At 43.2% G+C, this 26,902-nt stretch overlaps 1 protein-coding gene and 1 non-coding gene across 2 annotated transcripts in view; one reads left to right on the top strand and one right to left on the bottom strand.

The window, feature by feature from the left end:
- The window catches only part of LOC124616600 (breast cancer anti-estrogen resistance protein 3 homolog), a 1,084,307-nt gene that overhangs the window by 973,374 nt on the left and 84,031 nt on the right, over nucleotides 1–26,902 (bottom strand). The window lies entirely within an intron of this gene.
- On the top strand, nucleotides 14,346–14,555 carry LOC124617254. Its single transcript, XR_006980013.1, has one exon. It is a non-coding gene; the product is annotated as a small nucleolar RNA U3 (small nucleolar RNA).

Below are 26,902 nucleotides of genomic sequence, written 5' to 3' on the forward strand. Positions count from 1 at the left end.
CACTGAAGATTACTGTTTGGGTCATTACCACTACCATTTTCATTTTTCAATATGGGTACAATGAAATGTTGCATAATCCAAGGAACGTGGATTATAAAACATTAACAAGCAATTGGAAGCATTTAACAAAATAGCTGCGTCACTCAGTTACGTTGAATGACATGACATAAAGAAAATAAGATTGAGTACCTGACTGAGAAACTGAGAGTAGTAAATCTATTTTTATGTAGTGTTCGTGGTCGGTATGAAGTTCGTGAAATAAATCTATTACTTCACAACTAGATATTAGCTTTCACATGTTGCTAAAGATCTTACTGTAACAATGACGCCGTCTGTAGTAGAAGTGGCAATTGTGAGGGTGTTGTTGGGCGGTTTCCACATAACGTTCGTAGCACTCTACGTCCTCATTCTGCTGCTCACAAATCAAAGTCTGGTGAAGTCTTCGAACTTCTCTTCCCACTATCGACGGTTTGCCCTAGAATCGTTTCCGTATAGCTTTCTTTTTAAGCAAATGTGATGGACATTCCCGAAGAAGTACAGCGAAAAATTCTGAAATAACCTAACAACTCCAGTGAGGTACTTTGGTCAAAGAAGTTGTATTCAATGTTTGTCTAAGGTCTTCGTCAAAATTCACTTACAGTATCAAGGTATAATGACGCCGGGCGTCAATGGAACAGAACGTCGCCGTCAAATGGTGGTGTTCACTCTAGATACAACATCAACACGTCAGTTCGCTTAGTCCAGTAAATGTTATGAGGTATTATCCCTGTTACGAAAAGTCGGTGTATTGTATCAGACTTTAGGAACCAGTAATGATACATTTTTTGAAGGCCAAATCAAAATTTCAAAACTGATGCTCTCGGAAAAGTTTGTATGGTAAACAGCTGAGACGTGAAAGAACAGGAAAAGTTTCGAGCAAACATATCAAAGCATCCGCATCTATTTACAAGCGCAACACATCGAAGAAGATTTAGAAACCAATACATATAGCCCCCTTACCTCATCAGTTGTAGTTTTCTTTTATGTCGAAGTACGTAACAACGTCAAAAAGACTCAATTTTTCTCCGTCAGTTGAGCTAAGTTTTTCGCTGTTGCAACAATATTCATTAAACACAACCTATTTACAATTTTATTTATGTTCAGTACAGGCCATTTCTTCGTCCAGGCATTGTAAAACCTAAATTACTTTTTCAGTTGGAGGTACCACCCCTGCAAAAATATATGCATCCTTATCGAAGCTGTGCAGTGCGTCACGAAAACAACACAAACAATAAAAGAGAGACTAAGGAGACACAAAATACAAAATCTACCACTACAGCACGAGTGAACGTGGCGAAAATAGACGAACGTCTGTCAGGAGATGAGGCCATCAAAATAAAAACTTCCTTCCCCAGAAACCTTAACGGGACCTTCCGTTCAGCACCTTTTCATTCTGTTCCACTGACAGCTTGTGCCAATGCCGTCATTTTAAATGCGTTTGACGCTCTGTTCCGTCAAGGGTGAAACAGTCTTAATACCGTGCTAAGGCGTCAAGTCGCAGTCGATCGCATTGCCTCGAGGCTAGACTTGCGATCTACCGTCACTTTGCTTCGGTAGTTTTGGTACAGTATATAAGTGACGCAGTGAATTTTAGGATTACCGATAGTGTATGCAGCATTCGTACAGAAAAAAAAACACCTATGAACGTGCGGCAAAGAAACTGGAAGCCGACGACTTCTCTTTGTTATTTTGTTTGTTTATTTGCTTGTTTTGCACATAATTAGAACCGCACATTGTTCAGTGTTAGTCCATTGTGTATTTTATATCCTTATAAAATATACAATGCATTTTATATGGAATATAAATTAGTTGATCTCGTAAATTTCTGTAAGCAATGCAATAAATTTTGATGTTAGTACAGTTACATACACAAACATCAAAAATCTATGCAGTTATCGCTGTAGCCGGCCGGTGTGGCCGTGCGGTTCTAAGCACGTCAGTTTGGAACCGCGTGACCGCTGCGGTCGCAGGTTCGAATCCTGCCTCGGGCATGGATGTGTGTGATGTCCTTAGGTTAGTTAGGTTTAAGTAGTTCTAAGTTCTAGGGGACTGATGACCTCAGTAGTTAAGTCCCATAGTGCTCAGAGCCGTTAGTTATCGCTGTTATTTTGTACTCAATAGAACGTTCTCGTCATGATCAGAGGCAGCAGATTCCTGGTATTCACTGCAGTCGACATAATCGTCTTGAGAGATTCAGCAACTGTTTAGGTAATTAAGATAACTCTCATTTATTGTTCTTTCTCAGTAGCACATTTTTAAGTAGATTACATGTTTCGATCACTACGGATCATCTACAGATCTAAAACAAAGAAAACTAAATATGTACCGCCCACTATGTTACAAAAAGTAGAAAAGATAAGAACTGCACATAAGGGTAGAATTTACTTATGAAGTGGCGTCAGCAACACGTCTTGTCTCCGCAGAACCACATGTCAGGGAACTGTGTTTTGTAACTGCAGCCAGTGTTTTAATTAGGTATATATTGAAGGCAGGGAAGGGAGAGAGGAGCAAGGAGAAATGGAGATAGGCTGATTGTGGGAGGGAAAGAAAGCAGGGAGGGGGTACTATAATTTTAGCGCAACCTCTCTTGCTGAACTCATGGCATCCCCATCATCCCCTCACAGCTTCCTTTCCCCTCCCCCTATCAGCCTCACTCCACCATTTCCCCTCTCACCTCCCTATCCCTTACCTCTAACATATACCTGTTTAAAACACTGACCGCAGTTGCAGAAACAGTACTCTGATATGTCGTTCTGAGTATACAAGAGGAGTTGTTGACGAAACTACTTAGATAAATTCTACGTTTACGTACAATTCTTGTCTTTTTTACTTCTAGTAAAATGTTAGATGGTACATATTTAGTTGTACTTTATTTTAGATCTGGAGATGATCCAGAGCAATCGAAACATGTAATATAATGAAAAATGTGCAACTGAGATGGAACAATAAATGAGAATTATCTAAAGTACGTAACAGTATCGAAGACGGTCGGAATGCACAATAGACATGAATGGATGCAGGTGATCAGACAGAAAGCTTACGTCCGTGTCACCTGTCAGAGTCGTGTGTAGACGTATCAGGGGTCCCATATCACTCCAGGTGCACACGCCCACACCATTACAGAACCTCCACCAGCTTGAACAGACTCCTGCTGACATACAGGGTCCACGGATTCATGAGGTTGTCTCCATACCCGTACACGTCCATCCGCTCGATACAATTTGAAACGAGACTCGTCCGATCAGGCAACATGTTTCCAGTCATCAATAGTCCAATGTCGGTGTTGACGGGCCCAGGCGAGGCGTAAAGCTTTGTATTGTGCAGTCATCAAGGATATACGAGTGGGCCTTCGGCTCCAAAACCCCATATTGATGATGTTTTGTTGAATGGTTCGCACGCTGACACTTGTTGATGGCCAGCATTGAAATCTGCAGCAATTTGCGGAAGGGTTGCCCATCTGTCACGTTGGACGATTCTCTATAGTCGTCGTTGGTCCCGTTCTTGCAGGATCCTTTTCCGGCCGCAGCGATGTCGGAGATCTGACGTTTTAGCGGTTTTCTGATATACACGGTACACTCGTGAAATGGTCGTACGGGAAAACCCGAATTTCATCGCTACCTCGGGGATTCTGTCTCCCATCGCTCGTGCACCGACTATAACACCACGTTCAAACTCACTTAAATCTTGATAACCTGCCATTGTAGCAGCAGTAAGCGATGTAACAACTGTGCCAGACACTTGTTGTCTTATATATGCGTTTCTGACCGTAGCGCCGTATTCTGCCTGCTTGCATCTCTCACTATTTGAATATACATTCCTATATTAGTTTCTAAGGCACTTGAGTGTATATCGTCACTCAGTTTCTAGACAACTCGCTGCTTTCGATTTCTACGGGAATCTAGCACGTGACTGATCACATAGGGAAATAGAGCGACCGAAATGAGGTAACGCCCGATAGCTATGCAGCACACCTAAGATACAGGTAACGCGGTTACAGTCTTAAGTTAAGGGGGGTAGGACGTCAAACGGGCCGACTTGGAGCAGGAGAGTCACCACAGGACATTTTAATTTCTACTGTCTATACTTTTACAAATAAATTCATAAAACTTTGCCACCATGACCAGGAAGGATTGAGGACTCACATTCATCGCAGTGGAAGTTCAAAAACGTAGCAAAATACCTTTTTTTTTACATGTGAAATTTCATCATTTTTTTGTCTTATTACTGGCTGCACTTGTTGCTATAAGTACACTTTTCTTCCTAAGTAAGAGAGATTTTTCGATGAATTTTTCATAGCATACAAACAGTAGTTACAGGTGTATGAAACTCTAGAATTTTCCAAATCTATTAAAAAACTGTGGAAAAATTGAGATAATTAACTATAAAACTTGAGTTTTTTCTAAACATGAAGTTTAAAATGTAACAGTACATTCATTTTTTCATAAATTAAACAACTTCTAGAGTTTCATACACCTGTAACTATGGTTTGTATGCTGTGCAAAAGTCATCGAAGAATCTCTCTTACTTAGGAAGAAAAGTGTACCTATAGCAACAAGTGCAGCCAGTAATAAGTGAAAAAATGATGAAATTTCACATGTAAAAAAAGTGTTTTGTTACGTTTTTGAGCTTCCACTGCTATGAGTATGAATCCTGAATGCTTCCTGGTCATGCTGTTAAAGTTTTATGAATTTGTTTGTAAAAGTATAGACAGTGGAAATTAAAATGTCCTGTGGTGCCTCTCCTGCTCCAAGTCGGCCCGTTTGACGTCCTACCCCCTTAACGAGGCTAGTGGGAGAACTACAGTAGTCTACACTTGCTTACGGTAGTCTGTAGTAGCCTGCGGTAGTTTTAAATCTCTACTCGAGCCTTATCTGCAGCCATCAGTATTGAATCAAGTTTCCGAAGTACACGTTCGGCAGCGTTGTACGACTGTAGAGGCAGAATACTAGACAGTAGCTCAGTAGCTGTTTGACTCGAGCGACCCGGCCTTCGCTCGGTAAACACGGCACGGAACACCAGGCGCAGCTTCAAAGTCGTCGCAGCGCGTACGAAAGCACAGTTTGAGAGTCCCGCTGAGCAGTTAGGAGGATTTAAGAGACTGCTGGAGCCGTAAAGCAGACGGCTGGAGGCTGCGACCTTGGCTGGAGCGGGGCTGGCCCGTATAAGGCAGGTGCAGCGGCGGGCGGCCTGCCTTGTTTGGACCTCCAGTCGACGGCCGACCGCCGACCGCCGGGACTCCACTTCCGGCGCACTTTCGCGGGCCCGGCCGAGACCGGTTCGCGCAGCCCGTCCCACTCTCGCTTGCCCCACAGAGAGGACGACGAATGCCCCACTGGCGGAGGCTGCAGCAGACACGGCACACAAAGCGCTCTTCCGGACACCTCTCTCCCTTTCAGCCTGACACCTCACCTTTCGAGTGGGAAAGGGACCGCTACGAATAAGGCAGTGACCGGCACGTCCACTGTTGACGCTCTTGACGAGGAGGACGGGAAGCTGTAAAAGGGCTTGTTTGCTGTGGTATACAAGGTGAATCTCTCAAGCGGAGAGGAAACTGTAGGAATTACAAAACGGTTCAAATGGCTCTGAGCACTATGGAACTTAACATCTGAGGTTGACTTCTTAAGTTATAGAACCCAGTACGTCGTCCTCGATGGTGAGTGTTCATCGGAGGTGAGGGTATCATCTGGAGTGCCCCAGGGAAGTGTGGTAGGTCCGCTGTTGTTTTATATCTACATAAATGATCTTTTGAATAGGGTGAATAGCAATGTGCGGCTGTTTACTGATGATGCTGTGGTGTACGGGAAGGTGTCGTCGTTGAGTGACTGTAGGAGGATACAAGATGACTTGGCCAGGATTTGTGATTGGTGTAAAGAATGGTAGCGAACTCTAAATATAGATAAATGTAAATTACTGCAGATGAATAGGGAAAAGAATCCTGTAATGTTTGAATACTCCATTAGTAGTGTAGGGCTTGACACAGTCACGTCGATCAAATATTTGGGCGTAACATTGCAGAGAGATATGAAGTGGGACAAGCATGTAATGGCAGTTGTGGGGAAGGCGGAGAGTCGTTTTCGGTTCATTGGTAGAATTTTGGGAAGATGTGGTTCATATGTAAAGGAGACCGCTTATAAAACACTAATACGTCCTATTGTTGTGTACTGCTCGAGCGTTTGGAATCCCTATCAGATTGGCTTGAGGGACGACATGGAAGCAATTCAGAGGCAGGCTGCTAGATTTGTTCAAATGGTTCAAATGGCTCTGAGCACTATGGGACTCAACTGCTGAGGTCATTAGTCCCCTAGAACTTAGAACTAGTTAAACCTAACTAACCTAAGGACATCACAAACATCCATGCCCGAGGCAGGATTCGAACCTGCGACCGTAGCGGTCTTGCGGTTCCAGACTGCAGCGCCTTTAACCGCACGGCCACTTCGGCCGGCGCTAGATTTGGTACTGGTAGGTTTGATCATCACGCGAGTGTTACGGAAATGCTTCAGGAACTCGGGTGGGAGTCTCTAGAGGAAAGGAGGCGTTCTTTTCGTGAATCACTACTGAGGAACTTTAGAGAACCAGCATTTGAGGCTGAATGCAGTACAATTTGACTGCCGCCAAGTTACATTTAGCGGAAAGACCACAAAGATAAGAGAGATTAGGGCTCGTACAGAGGCATATAGGCAGTCATTTTTCCCTCGTTCTGTTTGGGAGTGGAATAGGGAGAGAAGATGGTACTTGTGGTACGAGGTACCCTCCGCCACGCACCGTATGGTGGATTGCGGAGTATGTATGTAGATGCAGATGTAGGTCATCAGTCCCCTACAACTAACAAATTCTTAAACCTAACTAACCTAAGGACATCACACACATTGAAAGGTGGCTACACTGAGCCACAGCGCCAGAGATTGCGCCAAAGAGTATTATTCAGCCGCCTCCACTGGCAGTTCTTGTCGAGAACTCGTAGTAGAGTGCTTGGGGAGAACTCGTGGGAGTCAGTGCTTGCTGAGATGTGATACTGAAAAGTTCTTGTTGAGATGTGATAGTAGCGAGTCGGTGTGGAGAGATTGTAATGTCTAGAGTGCTTTTCCTCAATATAAACGAAGGTAAAAAAAAAAAAAATTCTTTTCTCTCTCATTATTTCAGTGTCCTGAATAATGCGTCATTACAGGTTCAGTCAACAAAGCATCTGGCGTGTGTTCTTGTATTAGAGTGTAATTCTGGGTTTCTTGCGCAATTATAGTATTTCTATTTTTTTTAATTACTTCAGTATAAATGATATTTAAAATTTCTTGTCTTGTTGAAGAAGAACCGTGCCAGATGTGTACGTTGAGTCACACTCCCACACACAGAACAATTACACTTGTGCTTTGGTTTCGTAGGTTTTATAGTTGCTGGAGACTTAATTAATTAATTGTGTTAACAGAAAATTTTCATTTCATTCTTTGTTGTTGTTCTATGCAGTCAGATTGCGTAATAATACTAGTCAGGGCCAACCGTTTACGAGATACAGCGTAATCGGACAGACAGCTACTAAAAATTTAAAAAAGTATTTTCATTATTAATAATTAAGCCCCCATGCAACATCCATGCCCGAGACAATATTCGCACCTGCGACCGTAGCAGTCGTGCGGTTCCGAACTGAAGCGCCTAGAACCGCTCGGCCACCGCGGCCGGCTGTAGGAATTACCTCGAAGAGGACGGTGTATTGACACACAGTCAACATGGATTTAGAAAACATCGTTCTTATGAAACACAACTAGCTCTTCACTCGACCGAAGGGTCGAATGCTATTGACAAGGGGTTTCAAATTGATTTCGTATTTCTTGATTTCCGGAAGGCTTTTGACGCTATACAACACAAGCGGCTTGTAGTGAAATTGCGTGCTTATGGAATATGGTCTAAATTATGTGACTGAATTTGTGATTTCCTGTCAGAGAGGTCACAGTTCATAGTGGGCTAATTGACGGAAAGTCATCGAGTAAAACAGAAGTGGTTTGTGGCGTTCCCGAAGGTAGTGTTACAGGCTCCTTGGTGTTCCTTATCTATATCAACAATTTGGGAGACAATCTGAGCAGCCGTCTTAGGTTGTTTGCATATCATGCTGTTGTTTATCGACTAAGAAAGTCATCATAAGATCAAAACAGATTGCAAAACGACTGCCGGCTGTTGTGGCCGAGAGGCTCTACGCACTACAGTCTGGAACCGCGCGACCGCTACGGTCGCAGGTTCGAATCCCGCCTTTGGCATGGATGTGTGCACTGTCCTTAGGTTAGTTGCGTTTTAGTAGTTCTAAGTTCTAGGGGACTGATGACCTCAGATGTTAAGTCCCATAGTGCTCAGGGCCAATTGAACCATTTTTTGCAAAACGATCCAGTAAAGATATGTGCATGATGCGAAAATTGGCAATTGACACTATATAACGAAAAGTGTGAGGTCATCCACATGACTGCTAAAAGAAATCGGTTAAACTTCAGTTACATGATAAATCAATCAAATCTAAACGCCGTAAATTCAACCAAATACCTAGGAATTACAATTGCGGACAACGTAAATTGGAAGGACCACATAGAAAATGTTGTGGCGAAGGCTAACCAAAGACTGCATTTTATTGGCAGGACACTTAGTCTACTAACGAGACTGCCTACACTACTCTTGTCCGTCCTCTTTTAGAATACTTCTGCGCGGTGTGGGATACTTACCAGATAGGACTGGCGGAGTACATCGATAAAGTTCAAAGAAGGGGAGGACGTTTTGTACTATCGCGAAATAGGGGAGAGAGTGTCACTGAAATGATACATCGTTTGAGACGGACATCATTAAAAGAAAGGCGTTTTTCTTGCGGCGGGATCTTCTCACGAAATTCCAATCACCAACGTTCTGCTCAGAATACGAAAATACTTTGTTGGCACCGATCTACATAAGGAGAAACGATCACCACGATAAAATAAGGGAAATCAGGGATCGTACGGAAAGTTATAGATGTTCGTTCTATCTACGTGTTACACGAGATTGGAATAATAGAGAACTGTGAAGGTGGTTCGATGAACCGTCTGCCAGGCATTTAAATGTGGTTTTTAGAGTATTCATGTAGATGTAGGTGTAGATCCCTCACAAGATAAGTTACAGAAATGCGATATGGACACTGCACATGACATAGGTTCTAAACTCGCTATACGGCCTTGAAGGTGGAGACAAAACACCTTTTCCCGTATACGTTGCAGTGGTTGAAAACACTCATGAGAGCGCACCAGGCACATGGGGAATGTCCTGTCTGACCATATGACCTTCCTTGTTTCTTATTTTCTCAGGGGTTTTTCTTGCTGCTTAGCCCCGTATTGCAAAACCACCCCGTATTCGAGAGGGTGTTTTAGAAGTGATGCTCAATAATTCACACATGGAAAATACAGGCCAAAAGTAGCTAAAAAGCTCCAATAAATATGGGTCCACAAGTCAACTCTTGTCGAGATATTACACATTCTCTGTTGCGGTTCATCAGTCTCTAGGAACACATGGCATCTCTAAACGTTTAAGTATCGTTCGAAATGTTGTCCATGCGTCTGAATGCACATTGAACTCATCTCTGAAATGAGTTGAGAACCGCCTCAGGCAGTCCTGGGGAATTCTGTAAATGCTGGAGGGCTGCTTCAATCCGCAAGCCTAGTCCATCAAGAGAGCTGACCAGGCTTTTGACACGACCCCACACACAGAAATCCATGGGATATAAAACCCTGGAGGCCCTCCTCTACCTGTCAAGTGTTGACCATATGTCCTAGTTAGAAGCTGGCGCACTCGTAAATGAGAATGTGCTTGAGCACCGTCATGCATGAACCACACGTTCAGGCGTTGGTTCAGTAGGGCATCATCATGTACATCTGGAAATGCAGTCCGGGGAAACCACATGTACTTCGGTCTGGTTAGACTCTGTGGTAGCAAGCGAGGTCCAGTTATGCGGTCTCCGAGCAGTCGTGCCGTGACGTTCAGCGAATAACGTTGTTGATGTTGTGATACGTGTGTTGCATTAGGATAGACATAGGCCCAAGTGCGACATTTATGGTAGTTAAAAATAACGTCACGGGTAAATCCAGCCTCATCCGTGAACAGAATACTGCTTTTAAACAGGGGATTCAAGGTACACTGCTGTTGTACCCATTGGCAGAAATTCTCTCCAAGAGAGAAGTATGTGTTGTTGTGGGCTTGCACTCGTTGTAGACGATATGGATAGAGTACTTGCCGATGCAAAATCCGCCACGCAGTGGTCTGACCCACGACACGCTCTTGAGTAGCAATTCTCCTTGTTGAAGTACTCTGACGTCGTGCAGCATCAAGGGCATTGCTGTTCGCTATGGCACACATGAAGTGTATGTCGCCTTGTTCTTCACTGGTGTAGCCTCCGTTCATCGTGTCTTCTCGTTCGTTACTGATTGTGAGGCCGGTGGCCGGCCGGAGTGGCCGAGCGGTTCTAGGCGCTTCAGTCTGGAACCGCGCGACCGCTACGGTCGCAGGCTCGAATCCTGCCTCGGGCATGAATGTGTGTGATGTCCTTAGGTTAGTTAGGTTTAAGTAGTTCTGAGTTCTAGGGAACTGATGACCTCAGATGTTATGTCCCATAGTGCTCAGAGCCATTTGAACCATTTTTGAGGCCGGTGCGGCACAGCGCACGGAGAGGGAAACGGAAGTACGAGGGTCACTCCAAAAGAAATGGACACTATTTTTTTTAAAAATCCATCTTTTGTTCTACATGTCTGAAAGTTTTACAGTGTGTAGATACATCCTTTAGGAACAATATTTTCATTTCTCCATGTAATTTCCATCCCTCTCAACTGCCTTACGCCATCTTGGAACCAGCGCATGTATACCCGCTCGGTAAAATTCTGGACCAACCTGTTGGAGCCACACTGTTTGGCAGCGTGCACAAAGGAGTCATCATCTTCAAACCTTGTTCCACGAAGAGAGTCTTTCAGTTTCCCAAAGAGATGATAGTCACATGGAGTCAGGTCAGGACTGTAAGGCAGGTATTTCAGTGTTGTCCATCCGAGTTTTGTGATCGCTTCCATGGTTTTTTGACTGACATGTGACCGTGCATCGTCGTGCAATAGCAAAACATCCTGCTTTTGCCGATGTGGTCAAACACGACTCAGTCGAGCTTGAAGTTTCTTCAGTGTCGTCACATACGCATCAGAATTTGTGGTGGTTCCACTTGGCATGATGTCCACAAGCAAGAGTCCTTCGGAATCGAAAAACACTGTAGCCATAACTTTTCCAGCAGAAGGTATGGTTTCGATTTTTTTATTCTTGGGTGAATTTGCATGATGCCATTCCATTGATTGCCTCTTCGTCTCTGGTAAAAAATGATGGAGCCATATTTCATCTCCTGTCACAGTTCTTCCACAAAATTCATCACCACCATTTTCGTACTGTTCCAAAAGTTCGCTGCATACCGTTTTTTTCTTGTTTCTTTGTGAGCCACTGTCAACATTCTGGAAATTCACCTTGGACAAAGCTTTTTTAACGCCAACACTTTCAGTATTCTGCAAACATTTCCTTCCCCTATCCCAACGTAGCGTGACAATTCGTTCACTGTGATGCGTCTGTCAGCAGTCACCAATTCGTTAACTGTCTGCACATTGTCTGGAGTGTGTGCAGTACGAGGCCTGCCGCTGCGAAGACAATCCTCAATATTGCCGTGCCCGCTTTCATCACGTAACCTGCTAGCCCACCGACTAACTGTACTGCGATCGACAGCAGCATCTCCATACACCTTTTACAACCTCCTGTGGATGCTTACCACTGTCTCGTTTTCACAGCACATGAATTCTATGACAGCACGTTGCTTCTGACGAACGTCAAGTGTAGCAGCCATCTTGAAGACATGCTGTGACTGCGCCACTCACGGAAACAGGTTGAACTAAGTTTGAAAACAAGCGGGAAGGATGTATCTACATACTGTAAAACTTCCACACATGCAGAATGAAAACTGTGTTTTTACAAAAATAGTGTGCATTTCTTTTGGAGTGACCCTCGTAGTTGCGTAAACAAACAGATAGTCGATCCCAAACCATGAGATTCCAAAGTAAATACCACGGTATCGAGAGGCGTTTTCAGTTCGCTCCCAATTCGAATTAATGCGATATCTCGGCAACGGTTGGTTTGGGGACCATGTTTATTGGAGCTTTTTCGCTAATTTTGGCCTGTACTTTCCATATTTGAATTATTGACCATCACTTCTAAAACGCCCTGTATAAAACAAAACTGTCACATTTTTCTTTATTGTAATTTCATGCCCGTCGTCCCATAGGGGATCGGGGCCCCCTGTCATCGGAATAACCAACGAACTCTTCAGCCAAACGGATTATACACTATCTGATCAAAAGAACCCGGACACCTTTCAGAGGACATTAATATGAGGTTTGTCCAACCTTCGCCTTTATGCGGCTTCAACTTTGCTGTTGGAATTTTCAGTGAGGTGACTCAATGTCGGTGCAACCATGGCAGACCATTCTTCGTCAAGAGCCGAAACGAGGGAAAGGTAGTATTGTTGGATACTGGAATCTGGAACGAAGTCGACTTCCTAAATCGTCCCAAAGATCTACCATTGGGTTCAGGCAGGGACTCGGGACGGAACAGTCTATTTCTGAAATCTGACTGTCCTCAAACCACTGTCTCGAAGACGCTGCTTTATTAGGAGGGTGCATCGTCATGATGATACAGTCATCGTCTCTGAATTGTTCCTCTTCTGTGCGCAGAAAACGTTGTTGTAAAATGTGTTCATATCCTTCCGGATTTAGCGTTTTATTAAGCAAAATAACGGATCCACACCCACAAAAACCAGGCATTGCGATATCGAATGCTGACATCCAGCAGCGACTTTCAATTAAAATGTCCTCCCCTGTACAGGAATGGCATAATATATGTACGAGTACTGGCTGGGAAACAAGCTAGAGGACATATGGAAGTTTGGGCTTGGCCGCAAGTGGTGCACGGATAGCCAAAGCGGTTAAGGTGTCCGCTCGCATGAAGCGGGAAACGTGGGTTCACGTCCCGGTCCGACACAAATTTTCATTGTCGTCATTCCCTTACACAGTTGATGGTTTTTCGCATTCCCAGCTGTAATACATTTCATGTTCGCCTAATAATCGTTTCTTATAGGACTGACCTAGTTAATTTGAATGTACTGTTTCTCCACTAGGTAAAGAACATCTTGTCTGCTACAGATTGTAAAATAAACGTAATATTTGAACAATTAGAATACTGTCATTGCAATTTAGAAAACAGTTAATTACCGAATGCTTCACTAAAATTTAGTCATCAAGCAAAGAAATAGCTCAAGACTTTTTTTCCTTTCACAAGCCACTACACTTTCGTGTTGGTGTATATAAGAGGGAAAATAAAATTCCTGGAAATGAAATGAAAGCAGATAAGGATCATATCACAGACTTGTAAGCTGCTACAATAATTACGCAGTTAGCCAAATCAGTGGTCAACTAATTAAGTTCATTAAGTAATCAAGTTCACTGAAACCTATCTCCAGTCTATGGAGTTCCCATGCAGAAAAAAGTCAGGAATGACACACATGATTCAAACTATATCACGGTAAGACTCACAAATAAACATTTTTTAAATTATATCAGTCAAGCAGCAAAAATATTAACACCCAAAGAACGAACAGTATTTCGCCAGTCTGAAGAAAATCATGAAAATGTAAATGATCTACACTACAGCTTAAATGTGTACTAGCGCTTCTGTAATGCAATGAACGCTATTTTGTTAGTGAATCTGCACCTCTACATAGTAAATGGGGCATCTGCGTAAGTGTAAGCAGTGTCTGTATTGTTTTCAACTAATTTACTATAATCTGTTCAAGTATATACAGTCAGTATAGCGGTTGCTCAAAATCTATGTACAGGTTCAGAACAGTCTATCTGAATTTCGTGCAATTCTCAACCCATCGCGTCGCAAAGCTAACCTACACAAACACGTTGGTGACAGCTGAATCACCGTGAATCACACACTACTGGCTCCTTGGCCTAACGGGTCTAGCTCACTAGAGTCATCTAGTGCAGGCAGGTGAAATACGGTGTCTCCACAGAATTTCTGCAACCTTTCTTGTAAATACATTTTCCGCAGAACAGCTGGAACAGATTTTGAAATTGATAATAAGGAGCCATAATCGACATCATATATTACTGTAGAAGGACGTAATATAAATATTTTTGTTCATAATTAACCTTATAAGCTGTGGTATCCATTGTTCCCGAACACTTCGTGCTCTCGGCATAAAGATAAGTATCAGAGTCGGCGGATTCGAAGTTAAGATCATACTTCACAGGATCATTTCTGTAGTATGTCTTCAACTCTCTCTAGTTCAAAGCTGGAGTAGATGCTACCACGATGATGAGTTGTATAGTACAGTTCCTGAGCGTGAGGCAAGTAGAATGAGATTTATAGGATCTCAGCTGCTATCGATGATCGTTCACCATGCTTTTTGAAGTATGGGAAGGGATTTGTGCTTTCTGAGTGGCTTTTCAATACATAAACTAACACGTATGCTGGTATTTCTATGGTCACTTTTAGTTGTTAATATCTGTGTTTTGAACTTGCGTGCGTTAACAGACTGATGTGAAAAGTATATTAAATTTTTCTGGCACTTACTGTTAATCGAAAGCACTGCGTATTTAAGACTCGTCTTCTCTGTATCTACGGTAAAATTTTTATTGTACATTATTAAAAGCCGTTGTTACCGTATTTCTTTCGTGTAAATGTCACGTATGGTGTTAAAGAGGTACGCTACTAAAATGGGCCAGCGTGCCACGTACCTGCGGAATTTTCGCTATTAAATTGCCAATTCCGCAGGGTCAAGAATGTAGGGCTACGTCACATTTTTAAGGAAGAGTGCAACCGACATTTGTGAAATGGAAAAGGATATATTATCCTTGAAGATTTTTAATATGGTACTCAGCATGAATTCTTTTCCTTTTATGGCTTAAAATGTAACAACTTATCTAAGGTGATTTTATGGCATTCATTTGGTTCATTCGAAACATTAATGGCTCACTAATAGAAAACTTACTTAAACATTATACACAGTTTTCTTCTGCTCTTCCGTACCTTATTCAGTCTTGAATGTTCTGCAGCATGTACTAAGATGTGTTGTATTTTATTGTGTCATAATGATAACTGTAACTCTCTCTTGTGTACAGTGGCACAGACTGAGTGGCAAGTAACAGCTGGATGGTGTGTTGGTGGAATCTATGACACTGGAAGAAAGGAAGATTAAGATTTAACGTACCGCCGATGACGAGTTCATTAGAGTGAAACAGGAAAGGAAATGAATAGAAGTGGTAGAATGTACCCTCTACTATGCATATTGCGGTGCCTTACGGAGTATGAATGTGGATGTAGAAAGTATGAGCTAGTGTAAGACCGCAGGAAGTGATTATAAAGTTGAAATATTCACGAAGGGAAAAGACAGATTCAAACTGGAGATGCTTTTCATGGACGTTTGAAATCACACGAGACTCCAATACTTGACCTGCGTCGACGGACAGTGATTCGTTTCCATACTCAGCAGTATTTGTAACCATACTGTACAGTATTTATATGGTGAGCATCTCGTCTTTATGCTGCGATGTTTTCTGGGAAACTGATGTGCTAACATAAAACGATCACATATACATTGATAAGTTTCGTATGAGTACAATGTATTATATGTAAATCTCATGTTAAAAATACAGCGCAAAGTTAAACGTGATATATCAAAGGAGGTAAAGTGCTACAGATACAAGAATGTATCGTCGTTCACTGCAAGTCAGCATCCGTACATACAAGAAGTATACCTACTGGACCTTCCCGGGGATTTTCTCTACCTCGTGATGGCTGGGTGTTGTGTGCTGTCCTTAGGTTAGTTAGGTTTAAGTAGTTCTAAGTTCTAGGGGACTTATGACCACAGCAGTTGAGTCCCATAGTGCTCAGAGCCATTTCAACCCTACTGGACATAATGAAGACCTTGGGAATTCAACGAAATAGTGATAATCTAATTAACAGTCATAGTAATGTAAATATTATCTCACAACTTTTCTATGTCTTTATGCATGAAGCTGAGCACCAATGGCTGGAAATATTTCACAAATAAATAAATGTTATAAGATCAATAATTCATAAACACAGTGACTGAATGAGGTATACACACACAATCTTCGAAATAGGCCACTTGGTGTTATGGAAGTTCGGAGTCTTTTCTCGTGGTGTAACGAAACCTCGAAGTCTTTTCTTCTTCGCCTGGTTCTTTTGCGGTACCAGTTCACTGGACTGCCGCCGCCAGATTTCAGAACAATGACGGTGTTCCTCTTTTGTCGTCATGCTGCAATATTTGTACGTTTGTATTCCGCACGTGGAAAACAAACGTCTTTTGTTGAGCTCAGCGCACTGAAAATGAGCGCTGGTACGCCCTGTTGACAGGCGATAGGGACTAGCGCGAACACGAGCCAAAGACAACGGCTTTTTCACATTCGTTCGTACACTGTCGGACAATGTTGGTGCGGTTTGAGGTAGTACTACAACATAATCAAATGAAAATAAAAGAAGAAAGTATTGCAGTTTTCAGTATGATTTGGTGTTCATTTTATTATGGCACTTGGCGTGTTATTAAAAACGTGGCGTTTTGAAATCTACATGTATCGAGTGTAAGATCTGCGGTGGCTTATCATAAGGGCTTCGTGGCATCTAAATAAGGCCACCTCAGGGAAATCATAGAAAACCACATCAGATTAACACTATTCAAGTTGGAGCAGTGAGTGTATCTTATTTTGGCGAGGAGACCACGTCTCGCATTAATAACTGCTATATGTAAGCAATATTACGATATATTGATAATTTTTACTTTATGGACCGTCTGTTAGCAACTGAATAAAAACAATTATAGTGCCATACGCGTTTCGCCTTTATTTTCTGCAAGGCATCATCAGTGGCTTGGAACACACACACACACACACACACACACACACACACACACACACACACACACATACGCAAACGCAAATACATACACGAACAGATCACAGATACTTCAATAATTACAGTCGAAAGTTTGGCAATAACATTGATCTTTGGCAAAAACATTTGACAGTCGGCAACAGAAACAAAAACATTGCATTGAAACAAGCGTTCAGTTCATAGTGCTGTGGAATGTGGAAAAAAAACGCAAATCGGCATTCATAAGAAGAAGAACAACACCAAAAATGCAACAAGAGCGTAATATGTAAGAAGTTGTCCACGCAACCTGTAAGCACAGTTCTAAACATTACGACTTAATAGGAAATACCAACCACCAGAACTGTTTATAACCTGTAGGTACAGTGACAAAAATGGAAATTAAATAGCAAACATATGTACATATTCCAAGCCACCGACGATGCCTTGCAGAAAATAAAGTGTAATACAGGGTGATTCAAAAAGAATACCACAACTTTAGGAATTTAAAACTCTGCAAAGACAAAAGGCAGAGCTAAGCACTATCTGTCGGCGAATTAAGGGAGCTATAAAGTTTCATTTAGTTCTACATTTGTTCGCTTGAGGCGCTGTTGACTAGGCGTCAGCGTCAGTTGATGCTCAACAGAAAGGTTTTTGTGTTATTGAGTACGGCAGAAGTGAATCGACGACAGTTGTTCAGCGTGCATTTCGAACGAAGTATGGTGTTAAACCTCCTGATAGGTGGTGTATTAAACGTTGGTATAAACAGTTTACAGAGAATGGGTGTTTGTGCAAACGGAAAAGTTCTGGACGGCCGAGAACGAGTGATGAAAATGTAGCACGCATCCAGCAAGCATTTGTTCGCAGCCCAGGAAAATCGACTCGCAGAGCTAGCAGAGAGCTGCAAATTCCACAATCAACTGTATGGAGAGTCCTACGAAAAAGGTTAGTTATGAAACCTTATCGTCTGAAATTGGTTCAAGCACTGTCTGCAGCTGATAAGATTAAAAGAATCGATTTCTATGATTTTATCCTTGCTCAAATGGAAACAGATGAATCTTTCGTTTCAAAGATTGTGTTTAGTGATGAAGCAACTTTCCACACTAACGGGAAAGTCAACCGTCACAATGTCTGTATATGGGGCACTGAGAATCCGCGGGAAACAACTCAGTATGAACGTGACTCGCCTAAGGTGAACGTTTTCTATGCCATTTCAGCCAATAAAGTTTTTGGTCCCTTTTTCTTCGAAGGTGCTAGTGTAACTGGACTATAGTATCTGGAGATGTTAGAGAAATGGCTGTTCCCTCAGCTCGAACAAGAAGCACAACAATTCATATTTCAGCAGGATGGAGCGCCACCACATTGGCACTTATCTGTCCGTAACTACCTGAAGGTCAACTACCCGAGGCGACGGATCGGCCGCCAGGCAGCCCGTGACAGAGCACTTCATCACTGGCCTCCAAGAAGCCCTGATCTTACCCCCTGCGATTTTTTCTTATGGGGGTATGTTAAGGATATGGTGTTTCGGCCACCTCTCCCAGCCACCATAGATGATTTGAAACGAGAAATAACAGCAGCTATCCAAACTGTTACGCCTGATATGCTACAGAGAGTGTGGAACGAGTGGGAGTATCGGGTTGATATTGCTCGTGTGTCTGGAGGGGGCCATATTGAACATCTCTGAACTTGTTTTTGAGTGAAAAAAAAACCTTTTTAAATACTCTTTGTAATGATTTATAACAGAAGGTTATATTATATTTCTTTCATTAAATACACATTTTTAAAGTTGTGGTATTCTTTTTGAATCACCCTGTACTACACGCAGCTGTGGAAGGCAGGACTACAAAAGTTGAAGATGTCGTATGTAAGCGCGACTGCTACGGTCGCAGGTTCGAATCCTGCCTCGGGCATGGATGTGTGTGATGTCCTTAGGTTAGTTAGGTTTAAGTAGTTCTAAGTTCTAGGGGACTGATGACCAGAGATGTTAAGTCCCATAGTGCTCAGAGCCATTTGAACCATGTCGTATGTAAGCAAGTTTACGTTCGAAGGCCATACGGTCCAGAGTTGGTAGGCCATTCAGACAAAATCGCCGTGACCGCTGAAGCAATTGTCTCACCGATGCACCAGGATAAAGATACCTGTTCGGTAAAAACATCGCGTCCTGCCGCGTGAAGAAGTCTGTAATTGGCTGCTGCACATCCTCGTGCGACAGGAAACATCGACCCTTCAATACCTTTTTAAGGGACCGAAGGCGTGGTAATGGAATGGGGGGAGATTAGGACTGTAGGGCGGGTGCTAGAGTATTCAAAAAAATGGTTCAAATGGCTCTGAGCACTATGAGACTTAACATCTGAGGTCATCAGTCCCCTAGAACTTAGAACTACTTAAACCTAACTAACATAAGGACATCACACACATCCATGCCCGAGGCAAGATTCGAACCTGCGACCGTCACGGTCGCGCGGTTCCAGACTGAAGCGCCTAGAACAGACTGAAGCGCCTAGAACCACTCGGCCACATCGGCCGCCGCTAGAGTATTCCTTCGCGTTTCCACTTCACAGTCACTTCACCAGCAGTCTCACTTGAGTTGGCGTGACTTCTGCGTTACGACATTTGCGATATGGGGTCGCGCATTATTATGGACCAGCAGTACGTCTTGTCTCACTATTGCACAACGGTAGATTCTGTCGGTGTTTGTCCTTTGGCAGCCAAGAAAAGAATAACAGCATAACCTGGTAATGACGCCCGTCAGCACATGAGACCTACCTGGCTTTGCTTAGCTGGAGTTGTTCCTTCGCGTTTCCACTTCAAAAAATGGTTCAAATGGCTCTGAGCACTATGGGACTTAACATCTATTGTCATCAGTCCCCTAGAACTTAGAACTACTTAAACCTAACTAACCGAAGGACATCACACAACACCCAGTCATCACGAGGCAGAGAAAATCCCTGACCCCGCCGGGAATCGAACCCGGGAACCTGGGCGTGGGAAGCGAGAACGCTACCGCACGACCACGAGCTGCGAACGTTTCCACTTCACAATCACATCACCAACAGTCTACCTGGACACCTTTAGTATGGTTACTATATTGCTGATGGAGTTAGTTCCACGTTCCATGGATTATTTGAGCGATAAAAAGTAATGATGTTAAGAGCCGTTTTGTATTCATATCACAAATGATTTTGTAAATATGCCTACATGCTGATCATTTTTTTAAGTCGGATAACTTCCAATGGCTATTCCACGGATTCACTGAGTTCTCGTGACCAACCCATTAGCAGAAGTTTCTAATATTGTACTCGATTTGCTATTTATTAAAATGTTAGTATTAGGACTGTTGATATTTTTAAAAATATCGGCAATCCATTATACTGATATATTAGTAATAGCCCTCAATATACAGAGGAAAGTATCGATTTATCGATATATCGGCAGAATAATTATTGACGTACTGGCCTATGAAAATAAAGGCTGCGCATTGTAAATATACTGCCGATTTTAGAGCTGTATATTTAAGTATTGGTTTATTATTAGATACTGTGTATATCTACAAGGTAACAGCCTGCCTATCCCTCTTCGAGCAAGAATTGCAAGGACAACTATGAACGTTCACGCTTCGCGATAACCACTTTGCTAACAGTGGTAACTGCTTGTAAGTGGCACAATAAAGGGTATCCGATCGGCCCGTTTTTCTGTTTCGTCACATTTCGGATTTGTCCGGAACACTTCATTTCGACCTCCCTGTGTTAAGGTAACAGCCTGCCTATCCCTCTTCGAGCAAGAATTGCAAGGACAACTATGAACGTTCACGCTTCGCGATAACCACTTTGCTAACAGTGGTAACTGCTTGTAAGTGGCACAATAAAGGGTATCCGATCGGCCCGTTTTTCTGTTTCGTCACATTTCGGATTTGTCCGGAACACTTCATTTCGACCTCCCTGTGTTTTCATTTCTGCCAATGTCAACGACCTAGCAGCTGTAGTGTCAAAATTGCGTGATAGAATTAAGCTTACAGTTTCTGTTGGTAGCGCCGAGTGTCGATTACGTCAGCACTTTCCCTCACACGTCTCCGCCCAGTCGTTTAGATTTTTGCTCATCATTTTCAGCAAATATTTTTAAAGAATGCCGTTGTGAAGATATAGCAGAGTAGTCGCGTTAAAAATTGTTTTTCGGTGCAAGTGGTGTGCTATTCCTTCACATAGAGTATCTGAGTATCTTGTTATCCCATTCACATACACCCCCCCCCCCCCCCCCCCCCGCCGTCCACCACCCATTCTGACTTCCTCTTTGTGCCACTTACACTTGCTTCACACAGTCAAAGACAAAGACTGGACGCTTTGAAAGCTCAAAAAGTAGTATGATTTCTTCACACAGTGAAAGTAAAATTATGTTCTATTACAATTTCAAAAGAACAGTTTCAAATATTTAGCGAAAACTGCGAAAAAATATATAATAAAAATATCGACACTCGATATTGTCAATTCGGTAGTGATAGGGTGCGAAAAGTGGCAATTGACCATGAATAAAGAAAAGTGTGACGTTATTCACATGAGTACTAAAAGAAATCAGCTAAATTTCAATTACGCGATTATTCACACAAATCTGAAGGCTGTAAATTCAGCTAAATACTCAGGGATTACAATTACAAATAACCTAAATTGGAACGATCACATAGCTAATATTGTTCGTAGAGCAAACCAAAGACTGTGAGTCAATGGCAGAACACTTAGAAGGTGCAACAGGTCTACTAAAGAGACAGCTTACACCACGCTTGTCCTCCCTATTCTTGAGTATTGCTGTGCGGTGTGGGATCCAGATCAGGTGGGACTGACGGATGACATCGAAAAAGTACAAAGAAGGGCGGCTCGTTCTGTATTATAGCGAAGTAGGGGAGATAGTGTCACAGACATAACACATGAATTGGAGTGGCAATCATTAAAACGAAGGCGTTTTTCGTTGCGACGGGATCTTCTCATGAAATTTCAATCACCAGTTTCCTCCTCCGATTGCGAAAACATTCTGTTGGCACCCACCTACATAGGGAGAAATGATCATCACGATAAAATAAGAGAAATCAGCGCTCGCACAGAAAAAAGTAAGTGCTCGTTTTTCCCGCGTGCCGTTCGAGAGTGGAACGGTAGAGAGACAGCATGAAGGTGGTTCATTGAACCCTCTGCTAGGCACTTTATTGTGAATAGCAGAGTAATCACGTGGATGTAGATGTAGATGTATCGACATATGTTGTTGTTGTTGTTGTTGTGGTGGTCTTCAGTCCTGAGACTGGTTTGATGCAGCTTTCCATGCTACTCTATCCTGTGCAAGCTTCTTCATGTCACAGTACCTACTACAACCTACATCCTTCTGAATCTGTTTAGTGCATGCATCTCTTGGTCTCTCTCTACGATTTTTACTGTCCACGCTGCCCTCCAACACTAAATTGGTGATCCCATCATGCCTCAGAACATGTCCTGCCAACCGATCCCTTCTTCTAGTCAAGTTGTGCCACAAACTTCTCTTCTCCCCATTCCTATTCAACACCTCCTCATTAATTATATGATCTACCCATCTAATCTTCAGCATTCTTCTGTAGCACCACATTTCGAAAGCTTCTATTCTCTTCTTGTCCAAACTAGTTATCGTCCATGTTTCACTTCCATACATGGCTACGCTCCATATAGTTTCAGAAACGACTTCTTCCCAACCACTGCTTCCCTTTCATGTCCCTCAACTCTTATAACTGCCGTCTGGTTTCTGTATAAATTGTAAATAGCCTTTCGCTCCCTGCATTTTACCCCTGCCACCTTCAGAATTTGAAAGAGAGTATTCTAGTGAACATTGTCAAAAGCTTTCTCTAAGTCTACAAATGCTAGAAACGTAGGTTTGCCTTTCCTTAATCTATCTTCTAAGATAAGTCGTAGGGTCAGTATTGCCTCACGTGTTCCAGTATTTCTACGGAATCCAAACTGATCTTCCCCGAGGTCGGCTTCTACCAATTTTCCATTCGGATGTAAAGAATTCGCGTTAGTATCGACATATAAGGGGAAAAAAATGTCAGAAAAAAGGAACTTTGTTAGTTACGCCATTGTCAATTTTCCTAGATGAGACAAACGAAATGCGCGGGGCAGAGAAAATACGCATCGACGGGTCGACGGCAGGGGACGCGATGCAGACGCGGCTATCGGCGTGGGCGGCGAGCGCATCTGCCGCGCGTCGCGAGGGCCTAGCGGTGTGCCGTTAGCCGGCGACTGCCAGACGGAGCGCCGGCACAGTCGGCAGTGAGCGGCGAGCAGCGAGCAGCTACACAGACGGCCTTTTGCGGAGGGACCGGTCCGGCCGCCGCAGACGCGCAGTCTGTCCCTCACGACCGCCTCGGCGCCACACGGCGTCCGGAGCAAACTTGGCCGAGTGGGGGACACCACCACCGCACTGAGAGGCGGTCGGTATCCGGATCTTCCCCACATACAGTAATTAAAACTATTACGTCTCACCTAGAGCGTCTCAAGTAGTCTCCCTGCGAGCGAATACACCCATCTGAACATTACTGCCGTGTTTGAAATCTGTAGTGAGAGCCTTTCTTTGCTAGACTGCTTAGTAACCACTGCGATTTCACTTGAATCTCCTGCACTCCTTCAACTCTAGCCTCCATCAACTTCACTTGAAGAGTGAGTTGTCACATGGAGCTAAGCCTGACGAGTACGGCTGGTGGTGAAAAACTCTCTCTCTCTCTCTCTCTCTCTCTTTTTAGTTAAAAGAATCAGGACACCTTTTAGCGAACAATAGTAAGGGGTGTGTCCACTCTTCGCCTACAGGGAATGTCCATTAATTACGATATTGCAATACCTGTGTTAATCAGAATTACGATGCAAAGTTCCCAGAATATCCTATTTATCCGCCGACACTGGGAAGCGACTTTCAAGTAAACCGTCTCATCTGTACGGAACTATACATAGTGGATGTACGAGTACAGGTGGCAGGCGCGTGGTTGACCACATGTGGAAGGTCGGGTCTGGCCGTGAGGTCCGCTCGCCGAATGGTTGCCGGCACGGTAGTTCAGCGTGTTCCCTCAGAAAGCTCGCTGGTTTCTGTAATATAAAACTGAGTCAATGGACCAAGAAACGAACTTCAACGGATGTCATGTGACGTCCGCTACGACCAAATACAACGAACAAAATGCAAAAAGAAAAGAAAAAAAAACTGCAAAGGCAACCTCTCTCGCCGGCCAGTGTGGCTGAGCGGTTCTAGGCGCTTCAGTCTGGAGCCGAGCGACCGCTACGGTCGCAGGTTCGAATCCTGCTTCGGGCATGGATGTGTGTGATGTCCTTAGGTTAGTTAGGTTTAAGTAGTTCTAAGTTGTAGGGGACTGTTGACCTCAGATGTTAAGTCCCATAGTGCTCGGAGCCATTTGAACCATTTGAACCAACCTCTCTCGATGAGCAGGAAATCCCGGTTCGAGTCGGGTCCGGCACACATTTTCACTGTCGTCATGACGTCCATTGACGTCATGAAAGCTCAAAAAGTAGTAAGACTCCTTCACGCAGTGAAAGTAAAATTATGTCCTACAATAATTTCAAACGAACAATTTCAAATATTTACCGAAAATCGTGAAAAAAATAATGTGGAATAAAAATATCGGCATTCGATGTTGCCATTTCGATACTGATATTTATAGGAAAGCATATCTTCGATACACATCGGTATATCAATATATCGGTATTTTATCAACAACCGTAGTCTATGGGGGAATGTGAGCTCATTCTTCCTCAAGAGCCGAAGCCAGAGAAGGTAGTGTTGTTGCCCGCTGTGGCCTAGAACAAAGTCGATGTCCAAACTGATCCGAAAAGTGTACCACTGAGTTCATATTGGGACTCTGGGCACGTCAGTACATTTTAGAAATGCTATGTCCACAAATGATTGCCTCACAGTTGCTGATGCAGTCTCCCAATGTTACTCTGCTGTATGCATTACTAAGTGCTGTAATGTATTCATACACTTCCACGTGTAGCGTTTTCTTAGTGCCACGAGAGGCGGCTGTGGTTGTTGTAACGCTTTTTCGCTTTACGGTCCTACCCCGTCTATGTTAAGATTTTCTGGCGTGATGACAGTTCATGGCCTGCCGGAACGGTCGTCATAAACGCTTATTCTGGTCTTAAGCCGGTAGCTTGCCCTAAAGCGTTGTCTCTTAAATTTGTTTCTCTTTGTTCCGTACCTGGAGCGGTTTTCCTAATTCTCAAACGATATTATATGTAGATACGGGGCTCTTTCACACTACTTCATGCAAAACTATAAACTGAATAAAGAACGACAGTGGCAATATACTGACGAAAATTAACCAAACAGTCCAGCTCAGAGCCACTTGCAACGCTGGAGAAGGGTGTATGGCGAAACAGCTACTGCTGTTTCAGAGTACTGGTAACCATTTGTCCATAAAACTCAAATTCTTGACAATTTTTACATACCACCTTGTACGTTTACAAGTGGATACTAAATCCGATACTCGTATACTGATTTGTCTTTAAGCTCTTCAATATAAAAAATGCCGTTCTCGCTGACGGATATCTTCTTCCACAATCGAAACTGTTCCCATTTAAACGCACAACCGTTTTTGAAAAGTGCTTCAGTTGTCAAGTAAGATTAAGCGAACTTAAGTGCAGTGAAGGAAAAGAGTATTCGATTGAACAGGAAGTTACTCATTTCCTTTATTTAATTGATGACAAACACATTTTATCTTTATCAGAGTGGAAAAAATACACAAATTATGATGTATTTGCTGCATTAGAGAAATAGAGCTGATTGGCAACACCTCTTTATTTCTGCATAGCTAACTGATGTGTAAATTGCTGTGCCACTCCCTATTTTAGTGGAAAAACTGTCATACACATTCCATGACTAACGACAAAACATCCACTATTCGTGAGCACAAGAATATGCATGTGTCATTCAGAATTTTTGTAACCATTGGAGTACAATAAACTTACACCGGTGGCCTTAACGCGAATAGCTTAGGTAGGTTTATAAAATAGTTCCGAACGCGTTAACTGTCGTGGATAAGGTCAAACATCTCTTCTTGCACAATCTCAGCAACCTCCACCTCGTCACGAGTTGACTGACATCCGTAAGTAAATCGCAGTTTGTTAAAAATATTACAAGAGTACCGAAAACCTTGCTCCATCACGCAGGCGAAACCGGACAGTTGATTTACAGACACTATTCGTGTAAAACAACTGACCCTCGAGAAATCGACATTTGATCTGGTTAGTAAAATCCATTCAGGCGTAACATGTAAAACACAACGGAGCAATACAACTAACGATCTTCGGTTTTCGTCTTCCGGACGTTGTGAAGCATGCAAGCGCAGCGCGTGCCGTTTACTGCCACGAGCGACAACATAAGTGTCGCTACAAGTGGTGAGGTATTTAACGCAGGTACTGCAGCGAGGTAATGACTCAAAACCTATAGGGCAGAAACCAAGGTCAACAGGTGCCATTATTCTCCTTAAACTTACTCTTTTCAGACCTACCTCCGTAGCCTAGTGCGTTAACGCACATCTACGGGATGAGGCCCGGCTCGAACTGATTCCTCCTGTCCACCATCACGAAGTCATCACTTGCAGACTCATATAGCGTTGCGCTGCACCCGGACAAGGAGCATCGACGAGGTATGTCACACAATTAGAACGACTGCAATAATGGATTTATCGCTGCGACAAAGAGCCATCACCGCACTGGACCTTCTATCGTATTGTATTGTATGAAACCGGGGACCTACAAACGACGGAAAGGCTTCGTCTTGCCGTAGCCCTCAGTGGTTCCAAACCCCAGAACAGGCCACAACAGTCCACCCACCCCACCGCCGCCTCACACCGAACCCAGGGTTATCGTGCAGTTCGGCCCCCAGTGGACTC

This window comes from Schistocerca americana, chromosome 5 (genome assembly GCF_021461395.2).
Source record: "Schistocerca americana isolate TAMUIC-IGC-003095 chromosome 5, iqSchAmer2.1, whole genome shotgun sequence".
In the NCBI taxonomy this organism is placed as follows: domain Eukaryota; kingdom Metazoa; phylum Arthropoda; class Insecta; order Orthoptera; family Acrididae; genus Schistocerca; species Schistocerca americana.